We start from the raw sequence: 13,937 nt of genomic DNA, 5'->3' as shown, positions 1-13,937 counted from the left end.
TATCCAAGGCAGGGCTGGTCTCTCCCGCCCTGACTGGCACCAGCAGGGACTAGAGACTGGAACAACCTGGGGCTGCTGAGCCATCACGGAGTCCTCCTTTTTCTCCCTCCTCTGCCACCTTCGTCAGAGCTTCGGGTTCCAGGAACAGCAGCCTTGTCCCTCCACTCCCTTTAGAAACATGGTCTGGGGCCTGTTGTCCATTTGGGAGACCCGAGTGCCCTCACAGCGGCAGGGTTTGCTTGTGTGATTAATGGTGTCTCCACGTGCAAGTGTCATCCGATGGTCGGAGGGGTGTGTAGGCAGCATACAGCAGTCCTGTTGTGGATTTTTTCCCTAAAGGCGACATTTGGAATTAGAAACCTATTTACATACACTTTGCATTAATTTGCATATCAGCCTCTGATAACTAACTCCAGATACTCTTCTATGAATTCGACTAATTAGTGCAGCTAACCAGTGTTGTAGCCCAACCCGGCTTGAAGGGCATTACACATGTGAATTACTGGATAGATTTGTAAAAACATAATCATGGCAATGGTGAATCAGCTTAGGCTGCTCACAGATGCAGCTGTTGCTTAGCCCTGATTCCTTATGCTGAAGTGATATCTCAATTCACAAATTCCAGGGAAATTGTGCTTTTATACCTTTTGGCTGAATTGGCCCCTATCACCCTAAAAAACAAGGAAGGAAAAAGAAACTAACATTTATTTACTATCTTTCATTTTATATACACCATGCTGATGCTAACATAGCTATTATTCCACATTTATTCTGTTATTTAATATGAAATCCATATTGTTTGTCAAATTGTTTGGGAAGAGTCAAAACACATAGAAAAGGTGATGTTGTGGATTTTGCAGATTATGTGAAGCTGCCCCGAGGGTTTGCAGAGCAAGACCTGCATAAGTTCAGGCTGCAGCTCTGAGTTTACCTTTTCCTCCTTTTCCCCTTTCTTACCTGTTGTCCTGGAGTGACTAGACCTGCCTCACTGGAGCATTGGAAGTCCAGGAGGGGGCAGCTCAGCCTTGTGTTGGTTCCCACTTGATGGGTTCCGCTGGGCATTGATACTGAACTTCCATGCTGACCACTGGTTTGTGCAGCTGACTTTAAAAAGCACTTAGGGAAATTTTACCCCTTCGGAGATCAGGCAGTGGACAGGGGATCTATTTTCAAATAGTGAACCAGTACTTGAAATTCATACTATTCTTTGAAGTCCTTGAAAATACTGATCTTAATAGTTATTCAATGACTAAATGTGTACCTTTTATTTTTATTGCTGTTAAAGCAGATATTCATTTATACTAGATTACAGTATAGGCCAGCATTAATGATGCCCACCTGTTTCCTTAATTCAATTCCAAGAAAATAAATTGGGAAGAGTCTACATATTAGCTTTTTTTGTTCCCTTTTAAGGACATAGGAAAATATTTTAATTTTAGGAAGAGACTACTCAGTCCCCCTTCTTATTATTCCTTCTTCCCCAATCCATTATGGGTCCTGTTGAGAATTTTGGTCTTGGGAATAATTTTATAGTCTTTCAGAGCAGTGGTATTTCCCCATAATTTTTGAACACGAATGATATAAAGATAGGAAGTTTTTTTTTAAGCATTGGTACCTTCTGTAGTTCCAGGGGGCTGAGGTGGGAGGATCACTTAAGGTCAGGAATTCCGTATAGTGAAACCCAGTCTCCAAAAAAAGCAAACCAAAACAAAACAACAGTGGCGCCTTGAATCAGCCTCTTTATTGGCAGTGTCATGTCATGAAAGATTGACTGCTTGAGATTCAGGAGACCTGTGTTTTCTGGCTGAGCTCTGTTCGGAAGAGCTCCCACATGGCAACGGGCAATCTCTGCCTCCATGTCCTTTGCTGATCCCTCTGGTCCCTGACATCTCTGAAACACACTAAGTCTACACGTTTTCATTAGTTTTATTTTATGATTTGAACCATAACTGGTGGCAGTGTATTTATGGTATCCTGGTGCCTCCTATTTTATCCCTGTTTGCTTTAAAGATATTATGGCCCATTGAGTTGGGAATCTTTTCCTAGTAAGAACACCTTGTAATTCATTCTGTTGGTGAATAACTTTTCCACTGCAGCCTTAGGGCCTAGAACCTTCTGCTGTCAACCAGACTGCTAATATAGGAGACATTTACTTATTGCAGATGGGTCCAATTCTGTGCTAAAGAGCTCTTCTTTTTCCACAACTGTCCCAGACATGGCCTCATCGACCTTCACCAGAGGGAAGTGGGGGTGCCCTGGCTGAGAAGTTACAGGGCGGAGAAGTCTCTTGTCTCTACTTCTTTCCAGAATGGTCCTATTCTGTGTGGTGGGTAGATTCTGAGGTAATGGAGTGCTGTGTTTAGTTGCTCTGTGGCCTGAATAATTTCTAAACTCTCTGCTGAACATTTTTTCTGTACAAAAAAAAAAAAAAAAAAGAAAAGAAAAAAAATATATGGCTACCAACCAATTTATAAACAAGTTGGTAGAAGGACATTCTTTTGTAATTTGAGGTAGATACATGTTACAACATTTTAAAGTGAATGGAACATGCCAATTGGTAAAACAAGTCATGTGCTTTACCTTATTCAGTTTCTCCCCACGTCATAGTGATGGCTCAGAATTATGAATGCGATTGAAATCTAGAGTGAATGTGTCAGTGTCTTTGGAGTGACTATGCTCGTTGCCCTGCCATGGTTGATGTGCCTTTAAGCTGGCTTTTGTTTCCCCATAAAACTTGTGACACCAAATGCAATGCGTAGGCTCTTTTTCCTGACGCCAGCCAATCATCGAAGTCTCTGGACTCCAGCTGGGTGCCTTAGAATTCAGTTCTGACACTATTTGGACTTAGCCCAGATCCCACAGGTTAAGTACTCAGTCCCACAAGACTGTCCCCAGTTCAGTCTCCAGTTGCAAGTCCCACATTCCCACTTGTACTTCTCATTAATCAGGTATAAATCGAGGCTTACCTTGACCTTCTCCTCAGGTTGGATCATTTGCTAGAATGTTTCACAGAACTCAGGAAGGCGCTTTGCTTACTATTACCACCTTATTATAAGGGATCTAACTCAGGAACAGCCTAGAGGAAGAGGTGAGCAGGGTGAGGTGTGTGGGGGGGGCCGTTATGCTTCCGTGCCCTCTCCTGGCACGTCACCCTCCTAAGATTTGGATGCCTTCACCGGCAGGGAAGCTCTCTGAAACTCGTGGTGTAGGGTATTTTATTGAGGGTTAATTACATAGATATAATTGATTAAACTATTGGCTATTGGTGATTGCCTTATTCTCCAAACCTCTCTCCCCTTTCTGGAAGTCAGGTAGGGTTGAAAGTGACAAACCTTCTATTCTTGCCTTGGCCTTTTCTGGAGACCAGCATCCGTCCTGAAGCTATCTAACTGCCCACTTAGAGTGGCCTCAATAGAACAAAACACACTCCTATTTTCCTGGAAATTCCAAGGGATTTAGGAGTTCTGTGTCAGGAACGGGGGACAAATGCTAAATTTTAGAAAAAAAGATACTCCTTTTACCCCTGTCATGCAGGGTATTACAAGGGTTTGAGGAGCTCCTTGTCAGGAAGCTGGGACACTGACCAAATATTTTTTATTACATTGCGATGTAATGTAGTATCCTCCGCTCTTCTAAATCTTACCTGTCCTCACGTTTCTTCTTTGTGATTTCCCCTTCTTTGAGCATCTCTCAGACCTACCTTAGTGAGCACTGCCTTGCCATGTAGATATTTGTTTTTTCAGTTTCATATCCGGAAATAGAGTTAAGTACCCTGAGAGAGGAGATCTATCTCACTCTGCTTTTGTTTTGTTAGCTCCATTTGGCTCCCTGTGATGTATGCAAGAGGAAGCTCTGTTTCTCAAGCTGGGTCCCAGGTCCCCTGGGGGCATTTGGGGTGTTACTTTCCTTATAGCATAATACGGGATAGTAGGATAATCATAGCACATCTTAATGAAGTTTTAATTTTACTCAAAGCTTTGGAAGAAATTATTTATATTAAAACATATACAGGAATATTATGGAGTAGGAAACAATTCACAAGCAGGTGACCTTAATGAAATTTTATGTTCTTCAACAGACACCTTTGGATTATGCCTGTTTCCCCAGGGATAGTTTTCCTCACTCTACTGTGATGGGGTAGTTACATTTGAGTAGATAAAATATGCATGTATTTGAGTATACTTTGTAAAATCTAAAGGACTAAATGATACTGTGGTAGACATTAAGTCATTAATTCTTGATTGATAATCTTATTCCCCATGTCTTTTGAATCTTATTTCTCAGAGTTTTCAGATTTATACTTAGGTGGGCTTTAGTTAACAGATTTAATATTCTCTTTTATTTTGCTTGGCTGTCTTAATCATGGCCTTCTTCATCTTAATGTCACCTCCTACAGAATGTGTTTACCTGACTAATGAGTTATGTAGTTTTAAAGTGCTGTGTATTTACATATTCATAATTAGATATTAATCAGAGCTATGGTTCACGTCCCTGGAAGCTTTCAAATGTCCCTGCATTCTGCATGTCTAGTCTGCTGAGTTACACCTCTTAGGATTCCCTGGCTTCAGACAAGGGCTTGAATAACAGTGTTCTTCTGGTGGCTGGGATTTTCTCCTGTCTGACCATGTAAGTTAACTTACTTGAAGTCTTGTTTACATTCATCTCTAGTTCCCTGGGTAATGTTGGGGCCAATAGTGGAAGAGCAAAGCTTAGGTATGAGTAAGGACATATGTAAGGGAGAACTGGAGATTAGCTGGCCTAATTTCACCCCAGCTGGAATGGTTACTGGGTCATAGAGCCAAAAAGGCATTAACATTGACAGAATTGGACCAAAAGCAAGGTGTGGAAAATATTGCAACCTGGTCAAGGCGAATTTCAGAGAGTATCTGCTGCTTGTTAGGGCCACCCCTCTGTAGTCACTGCCTTAAAGGAAGCGTTGCTCTGGACCTGTTGCCTAACATTACCTAGGTCATTCGTGATCTCCAAGGGAACTTGAGTGAGGTTATGTGCATGGTCTGGTGAAAATCAGCTATGATTTCTTGAGCCCTAATGTGCAATGGCACAGCTGCTCTGCTAGTCACTGTAAACACATTATTTAATTTAGTTTTCACAGAAACTCTATGAAATAGATATTCCTGATTCCTTTTAGCTTTAGACGAGAAACTGAAGTCCTGAGAGGTAACTTGATTAGCTCTGGTCTCATGTTAAATTTGGGAAGTACCAGAGCTGAGATTCAAACCCAGGACCGAGTGACTATGGAGACATGCTCTCATCTTGCTCCAGTGACGGACACTGAGTATTGAACATGCAGCCAGTGTTGGGCTGGGTGCTAGAAATACAAAGAAGAATTAAGCCACCCACACTCCAGGGGAAGTGCATGACATCTTCATTGGAATGCTAAGGAGGTTCCAAAATGACTTAATTGAAAGCACTGCATAAATGCATGACATTAGGCTGGCAGTGGTTTCCTGCCAATATATGGAGTGCTAAGAATCAATAGAAAGAAGTATATGGTTATAAAAAAGAAATGAGCAGAGCCATAGAAAGGCTAATTGAAAGCATAGAATGTTAAGAAACTAGCAGATTTATTTATGTGATGTTTGGAAGATGCTACTCTAGCAGTTTTTGGCTGATTTTGATGATTGATGATATACCTAAAGTAGCTGAGCTACTCAGCTTAACATCAGTTGCTATATTAAAACCGCGTTCACTCAGAGAATCTTACTTTTAGTACACCCGAAGGTACACGCCTATGTTAGGTTGGGTATAAGGTGTCACAGAGTCAGAGAGGAAACAAACAAAACAAAAGGCATATGTGGTTTCAGCACCACTTACCAGTACATGGCACATGGTGGTGTGCCCAGGAGGTTATGATGACACATGAAGGGCAAATGGGGCAAGTACTTATTATGGAAGGATGATCAGAATCAAGACGAGGGATGAACTGCATTAAAAACACAGTGGCTCGGTATTAAGGAATAGAAAGAGCAGATACTAACAATTTGTTTTTATTGAGCAAAATGAATTATTTTTAGTTGAATTATTCTTAGTTGACTCAGCTCTTAGGTTTATAGGCCAGATCAAGAATATTATACTAATATTGATTTTCTTATATAATCTCTTGAATTTAATCCATACTTTTTCTTGGTATCGGTAACCTCTAAAGTATACCATTTTGCTTTCTGAATTGTCCTGAAGGTTTTCATCACCCAATACTTTTTTACAGGTTTTAACAGGGTTATATCAGTAAAATTGAAAACTAAAAGATCTTGGGAGCAGTCACTAATTAAGTGATAATATGTATTTTGATCTTACTTGAGATAGATGGGAAGGGAGGAGAAACATTTGTGTGTAGAACTTACCCATTGTGTGCCAGGCATCCTCCTAGATGCTTTATTTGTGTGACCTCATTTTGTCTGCATAGCATGTATTATCACTTTGCAGATGAGGAAATTGTGATTTTAAGAGGTTAAATGACTTGCTAGATAACACGAGGTCAGGATTTGAACCCAGGACTGTTTCTTATAAAGCCCTTTCTTTTGCTGGAGTATGAGATAGTTTGAGACGACTGAACTGCAGCAGTGAGCATGATTATAAAACATGAAGTGGGAATGCTGTAGTTTTGTTTTTGATTAACTTATTTTGAACAATGCCATCATATTAAGTAGATATTTTCAAGAGAGTCCCATAGAGTCCCTCTAGAACATGTCTGAAGAAAGTCCCACCTTGCTGGGGAATGAGCCTTTTACTGAGGCTATATTCACCTAGAACAAAGGCAGGTGTCTTTCTGAATTGCTGGTCTCTGAGTATAATTGATTTTTTAGATGTTCTTTTTGGCAGCTATTACTTTTGAAAATGTACTCTTTGGCCACTGTTTTGATTCTCTTGTCTGTCTGGCCTATTGGTATTTTGAGCAGTTCCTAGTCAGGTGTTAGACCAATAGCGTACCACGCAATTCTGTATTGACTTTGAACTCCGCTGTTGCGCATCTTGTTTGCACACCCTGTACTGTACCTTCCTTGTTTGTTCCAGGCTTTCCAGACTTTACTCATCATTAAATATCCAGTTGGTTCCTTCCCTCTTCCATGAATGTCTTCCCTGGCATTCTCCACATTTGCTGTTCTTCCTTCTGAACCTCTGAGGGACTTGATGGCTGTTCTCTTATTAGTCACATGCTCTTTTAGAAATGTATTTATATTTTTCCCTGTGAATACGGTGGCCCTCTTGCTTTATACATTTTAAAGTCTTTGAGGTCAGGGATGGTGATTTAAACAACAGTATTTTGTGTGAAGTAAAACTTTTTTTTTTTTAAAGTCCTCTCACATATCATTTAGTGTAAGCAATTTTATTTTATTAAAACTACCTGGCAGCATAGAGGTAAATAGTTTAATCATGAGTCTTGTTACAAAGGATGTTGGGAGTGTGGCACTCATACCTTGTGGGTGGGAGTCCTAACTGGTGCATTACCTCTTGGGAGATCCATTTGAGCCTATCTGTTAAAATTTAAAACACATAAACCATTTGACTAGTGATTCAACTTTTGGGAGTTTATCCTAAAAATGCTTGTATATGTATGAAAAGATATTTGTACAAATATGTCCTTTATAGAGTTATTCATTTTAGCAAAGTATTGGAAACAAGTTAAAGGTTTATCAATAGAGAAATGTCTAAAAAAATGTGTGCTTTCATATGACGGAATGCTTTGCACCATTTGAAAGAATGAAGTACATCTGTATAGATCTGCATGCAATCCTGTACTACCATGGAGGGTCACCAATGCAAATTCTTAATTGACAAGAACAGAGGCAGAGCAGTATGCCAACACCTATTTAAAATTCAGTCTATGGGAGACGGGCATATATATATACATTTGTGTATGTGCATATACATGTGCACAATTGTATAACATAGAAACATGCCTGTAGGGAGGTAAAGGAGGCAGTGGAGTTTACTTTTTGCTGTTTACCTTTTCATAACACTTGAATTTTATTACCCTATACATGACTTGTCTATGAAGAATATTTGATTAATTTTTTAAAGTCTAAAATGCAGACTTGATATAGGTGCAGCCTGCCATGTCCTTGAACTTAGAGAGTGGGATGTCCAGCTTCTGAGTGGGAATCTTTGTACCGTCCACAACCAAAGAGAGAATTAAATATGGGTGATGTTGAGAAAGGCAAGAAGATTTTTGTTCAGAAGTGTGCCCAGGGTCACACTGTGGAAAAGGGAGGTGAGCACAAGATGAGTCTGGGTCCAAATCCCCATTGTCTCTCTGGGTGGAGGACAGGTCAGGCTATTGGATTCTCTTATACACATGCCCATAAGAACAGAGGCATCACCTGGGGAGAGGATATACTCATAGAGTATTTGGAGAATCCCAAGAAGTACATCCCTGGAACAAAAATAATCTTTGCTGGAGTTAAGAAGGCAGAAAGGGCAGACTTGATAGCTTTTATCTCAAAAGAGTTACTAATGAGTAATTGGCCATTCCCTTATTTATTACAAAATGTCTCATGGTTTTTTTATGTGTACCATAATTTAATTGATCTCATACACCAGAATTCAGATCATGAGTGAGTGACAGAATATTTTTGTCGGACAGTCCTAATTTAACTAAGACTGGCTTGTGGTTAAAAGAATATGATCAGTTTTTTGAATTTTGATAGTAATTCCAGTTCAGTAAATGCCATTATTAGGGAGATAGTTAAGATCTCCCGCTCTTCTCCGGACAAGGGTTCCCTGCTTTGGTGCTGTTTCCAGCAATTGCTCCACCTGGGAAGAAGGATAATGGCCGGCACTCCATTTTGGTGCTGCCCCATCCTTAATCCTATCCTGAGCAACTGCTACACCTGGGGAAGGAGGGAATGCTTCTCAATATAGGAATCCCCAGCCCAGGCGCATGATAAGATTTAGAAAGTGACCTAGAGTAACCTAAGGGTAATTTTTATGCCATTAGCTTGAATCTGCATTTAGGTTCACCCCCCCTCTGGGAGGGGGTTCATAGAGAGAGCTCATAGAGGCAGATGGAATTTTGAGTACACCTGTTGATCATTTGCTTACATCCCACACCTCTCTAGAGCTGCCTCCAGACTGGGCTAATAATAAAAGGAAACAATCTGAGAAGTCAGAGGGAGAGTGGGTGAGTTTGTTGGTCTGTCTCTCTCCACTGTTGCTCTCCACTCGAGGAGACACACCTGTTTTGTTCTACAGTAAAGAGCTGCTCACGTGAAACTGCTTCCTGCCTGAGGTTATTCAGTTGCCTTGGCTTTGCTGGTGAGTTTTCCAAGCAAGGAGTCAGAGGACCAGGATAATAATCTGGACTTGACACTTTGCTGTGTCTGGTCATTCTTTGGCCAAGACCACACCAAGAACCGAGGGCAGACTCCCACCCTGATGTTTTTGGTGCCATGACTCGGATTTCCCGGACACTATCTCTGTTTTCCCCTTCTAAAGATACGATTAGACTTGATTAGTAATGTTCAACTTTTCACAAAAATGGTAAATTGCCATCTCAAGACCTATTGAAGATTGCTTTTATATTTAGATTTATATATAACTGGTTATGTGAATATATTTGAGATCCCTTCACTGTCTCAGAACCAAGCAAGACTCATTGGTGTTTTAATTTGTGTTTGTTAGCCTGTTAAAGGTGAGGGCTAGAGATAAGGTAGCGATATCTACTTCATATTTTTGGTCTTAACTGTGCCAGTCTAGCTCTCTATATCTACTAAAATGCTGCCTTTTACTTATTGGAAGGCATTTTAGTGTGGTGTGTGTATAATATCAAATAAAGAATATTTAACATTTAAAAAAATAAATGTACAGACTTAAAATAACCACATCTATAGCCATAGCAATGGGTAGGTAGACAACGCCTGTAACGAGTTCTCATGGTTCTGGGTGTACAGTGAGTATTCAGTAAATGACATGAGCAGTGGCCATGGTGGTAGCAATGTTAGAATAGTGATTGTATGTCAGTGACTTTACACTGAGGAATCTCTAATGGCAGAAAATAGTGAATGTCCATCTGCTTCTATCCTAACCTGGAGATCTGAGTAATCTTAAAGATGATGGCGTAAAGTGTGAAATATTTAATAGGTCTCAGGCTTTGGTTTAAAAATGATTTTATTTTCCTCTAATATTTCCCTATTTGTTTTTAACATGAAATGATAATCTCCTCAGGGAATAAAAAATGTGTTCAGTGAAAATTTGTGGTCTTGGCAGATGAGCCATCTTTATCTTGTGGCAATTCGGAACCCCTGTCCACTGCCTCCTCTCTCTAGGTGCAGGCAAGCCCTGTTTTGAGAAGCAAGGCTTTCTAACTGTGAATGAAGTTTAGAATTTGATATTGCCTTTTGATGATTTCTATGATGATGATTCCTATTAAGTTGATGGAACTGAATTTGGCTTCAAAGTCATGTCACCATTTGTTGACATTTGACCTGTGCCAAGATCAGTTCTCTGACATCCATGACCAACTCTAGTAAGGAGTGGAGTCCTTCTCCACTTCAGTTCTGCCCCCATCTGGTCCTTTGTGACCCATTTTATAGCCCAGGCCTGAAAGAGGACAGGAGAGAGGGGAAATGGGAATAAGAAATGATTAAGTGGCAGGGAAAGATCCATAGTTAATCGCAGGGTGCTTGATGTTGACATTTCTTCTTCAGAATCCTGAAAGCTGCCTGGATTGATGAACTTTGTTTTCATCTTTCTGTTTTGCACTTAAATATAGATATTATTTCTTGGCCTAATATTGAAATCTAGAGTTAATTTAATTATAATGATATCATTTAGATAGAAACTATTTCAAGGTTTGTTTTGTCTGAACAAATATTTTCAGGTGAATATATTAGCATCTTATTAAGAAATTAGTAATTAGTTGTAATGTAAATCATTTTTCTGTAGTACTGTATCACTGCTTTTAGGTGAAATCAAATTATATTGGGCGATTCAGTGTGTAAAAAGTGTTATGAATGAGTTTTTCACTATTTCTGGAGATTTAAGTTTTTGGAGAAATTGTGTGACCAGTATTCAAAGGCTGTAAAATACTTAGCAAAGTGGAAAGTGAAAAATTGTTAACATTTGATAAGTAAAGATAGACCTCATTTTCATTTAGTCATATTGTCGAAAAGTAAAACCTATGCTTTTAACTCTGTTCTTTTTACACTTTTGGGGCAGATATTTTGCCTTTTATAGAGGAGAGCAGAGAGACAGGAATAGAGTGCCTTACCTGCTTACTGCCTTTCTAGTGCAGACGTAGAGGGGCAGTGGACCTGTTTCTTAAGCACAGAGCTCTTGATAAGACTTAATAGAAAAACTTGCAGAGACATAAATGTACTTGAACGTTCTCAGTTGTTTTTTTCCTATTGTGTTTTATTTTTATTTGTCAGATACTATATCCTTTAGGATTAAAACAAACCAAAAGGTAAGATTATTTTTTTGCTAAGAACACTCAGAGAGGAGTAAAAAACCTTAGTTCTAAATATATCACTTCAGGGTTATAAAATAAGACAGCCTTTTTCTCTGGAAGAACCTAGATGTGGCAGTCAGGTGGTTTTTAAAAGTCTCAGGGACTTTATTTCATACTTATGTAACTGGAAACTGTGAGTCTTTTCAAAGTGTTTCTAGAACCAAAGATGTTTCTTCACATATGTGGGATCTCATAAATCTATGGGCAGATATTTTCAGAAGCCCAGATTTGTTTTTGAAATAAAATATGTGCATGTGTTTCCTCATTCACTGCAGATATTTTCCCCAAATTACTTTTTTACTCCTTCAAATCTTTTAATGTTTGTAAACATCAAAAATTTTAAATTTTCATGTGCTCAAATTTATGTATGTTTCATTTGATTTAATTCATTTCTTTTGTATTTCTTTTGTAGAACAGTCATTCCTAACCCCCAATCAGTTAAAGAATTACCAATTTTTTTTTTCTTTTAAAACATGTAAAAGAACTCTCTACAGTCTATTTTGGAACATGGCATGGGTTTTTTTACCCAAATATTTAGTTTCTTAACACTATTTACATGTCCTTCTACGTTGGTTTATGAGATCATATATATAATATATATGTTTTATATAGCAGAGTCTGTTTTCTGTGTCAGTTTTCATTATTGTTGCTTTCCTGTTATTCTTTTTCAATAAATTCCTGGTTCCTATTACCTGTTTAATTTTTCAAATGAATTTGGGGATCATTTTTGCAAGTTCTTCCCCTCACCTTCCTCATCCCTCTGCAGAAATTTCCACTGTGAATTACATGAAAATAATTTCAGTACAGCTGGCATTTTACACTACTCAGTCTTCCTATACAAGGTAAATCTCTTTATATATTCTTTCATGGTTTTTTTATAAAGTTTTGTGATTTGCTTCAAATAGGCACCTTTATATATTTGTCATTAAAAGGGATGTTTTTCATTATAACTTTATTTACTGTTGGTTATTGTTGAGATTTAGCAATACTATTGATTTTTTCAAATTCTTAAATTCATTCCCCTTACCAAGCTATTATTTGTTCTACTAGTTTCTCAGTCGATTCATTTGTGCTTTCTGGTGGATATACCATTATGGTGTGGCCAGCAATAGTGCTTTGCTTGCTTCCTTCCAGCAGTCATGTTCCATGACTTACAGTCTTATGTTCTTACATCTTCTAAAGTCCTCTAAACCTTAGAAATGATTGGGCGTGAAGTGTCTACTCTGTGTTGGGAATGACTGTGAGACTCACCTAGAGATTGCTGGTTACTGTCAAGACAGGCTCTGGGCAGTCATAGCATTTAACTAGTAATGATTAATGTTATCTTCTTATATTTTTGATAGAGTAACTAGAATTTTAGGGAAAACTTGTTAAAATAGTGGCCTTGAAAACTTATTTAAAGCAGATTTTAAAATAGATTATTGTATATTTTTACCCTTTTTGTATTTCTAGGTGGAAACTTGGTGAGAATGAGAAACTTAAAGAGTTAAAAAATAGGAACTCAGTGATTCTATAGTAAAACCCAACTTTTATGGATGATTGTTTTAATAGACCTATAGGTTATATAGAATAAAATAGTGTGAATTTTTTCAGAGATTCAGGCAGAGTTATCTTTTTTTAAAAAAGTATTCCTGTAACTTTCCTACTCATTGCTCTCATGATGTGCTGTTTTCTTTTCTTTTTTTTTTTTGAGACAGAGTCTCGCTTTCTTGCCCTGGCTAGAGTGAGTGCCGTGGCATCAGCCTAGCTCACAGCAACCTCAAACTCCTGGGCTTAAGCAATCCTCCTGCCTCAGCCTCTCGAGTAGCTGGGACTACAGGCATGCGCCACCATGCCTGGCTAATTTTTTTTTCTATATATATTTTAGTTGGCCAGATAATTTCTTTCTATTTTTAGTAGAGATGGGGGTCTCGCTCTTGCTCAGGCTGGTCTCAAACTCCTGACCTCAAGCGATCCACCCGCCTCGGCCTCCCAGAGTGTTAGGATTACAGGCATGAGCCAGTTGGCCCGGCCGATGTGCTGTTTTCTATCACCTGAATTGCGTATTGGGCTTTAGTTTTCACTCCTAACAGAAAGCTGAAACCATCTACCTGATTCCCCTCTGGTGTGTGTGCATCCCCCGTTCTGTACCTTTACCTGGATGCAGATACTTGTCTTCTTTCTTTTCCCCTCAGCAGTCTTTTGCACGGCCTTCCCCGTGTCCTGTGTCCCTGAGTGGAATCCACGTGGAACGTGGCCTTGCCGACATCCCTCCTGCTGCAGTGACTTTCCTCATGCTCTTTCCTCTACTGCAAAATGCGCTGCCTGCTTCCTACTCACCCAGCCCACCTGTGCAGGAGTTCACTTCTTTGATGGAGCATTCTCTGGTTACCTCAGGCACGAATTCCTGGATTCCCAGGGTGCTTTATGGTATTTATTTAGTGCTCTGTAGTTTGCATTCAGTATATTTGAGACACGTTGATAATTTGGC

General features: G+C 39.2%; 1 protein-coding gene and 1 pseudogene across 8 annotated transcripts in view; both read left to right on the top strand.

The window, feature by feature from the left end:
* FARS2 (phenylalanyl-tRNA synthetase 2, mitochondrial) overlaps nt 1-13,937 on the top strand; it is a 504,609-nt gene that overhangs the window by 73,773 nt on the left and 416,899 nt on the right. The gene's annotated exons all lie outside the window — the stretch shown is intronic.
* On the top strand, nt 8,158-8,480 carry LOC138398955 (cytochrome c-like; annotated as a pseudogene).

Source organism: Eulemur rufifrons, chromosome 18 (genome assembly GCF_041146395.1).
Source record: "Eulemur rufifrons isolate Redbay chromosome 18, OSU_ERuf_1, whole genome shotgun sequence".
Lineage (NCBI taxonomy): Eukaryota > Metazoa > Chordata > Mammalia > Primates > Lemuridae > Eulemur > Eulemur rufifrons.
Note: the sequence above shows the minus strand (reverse complement) of the source record. Positions and strands in the feature narration are given on the sequence as shown.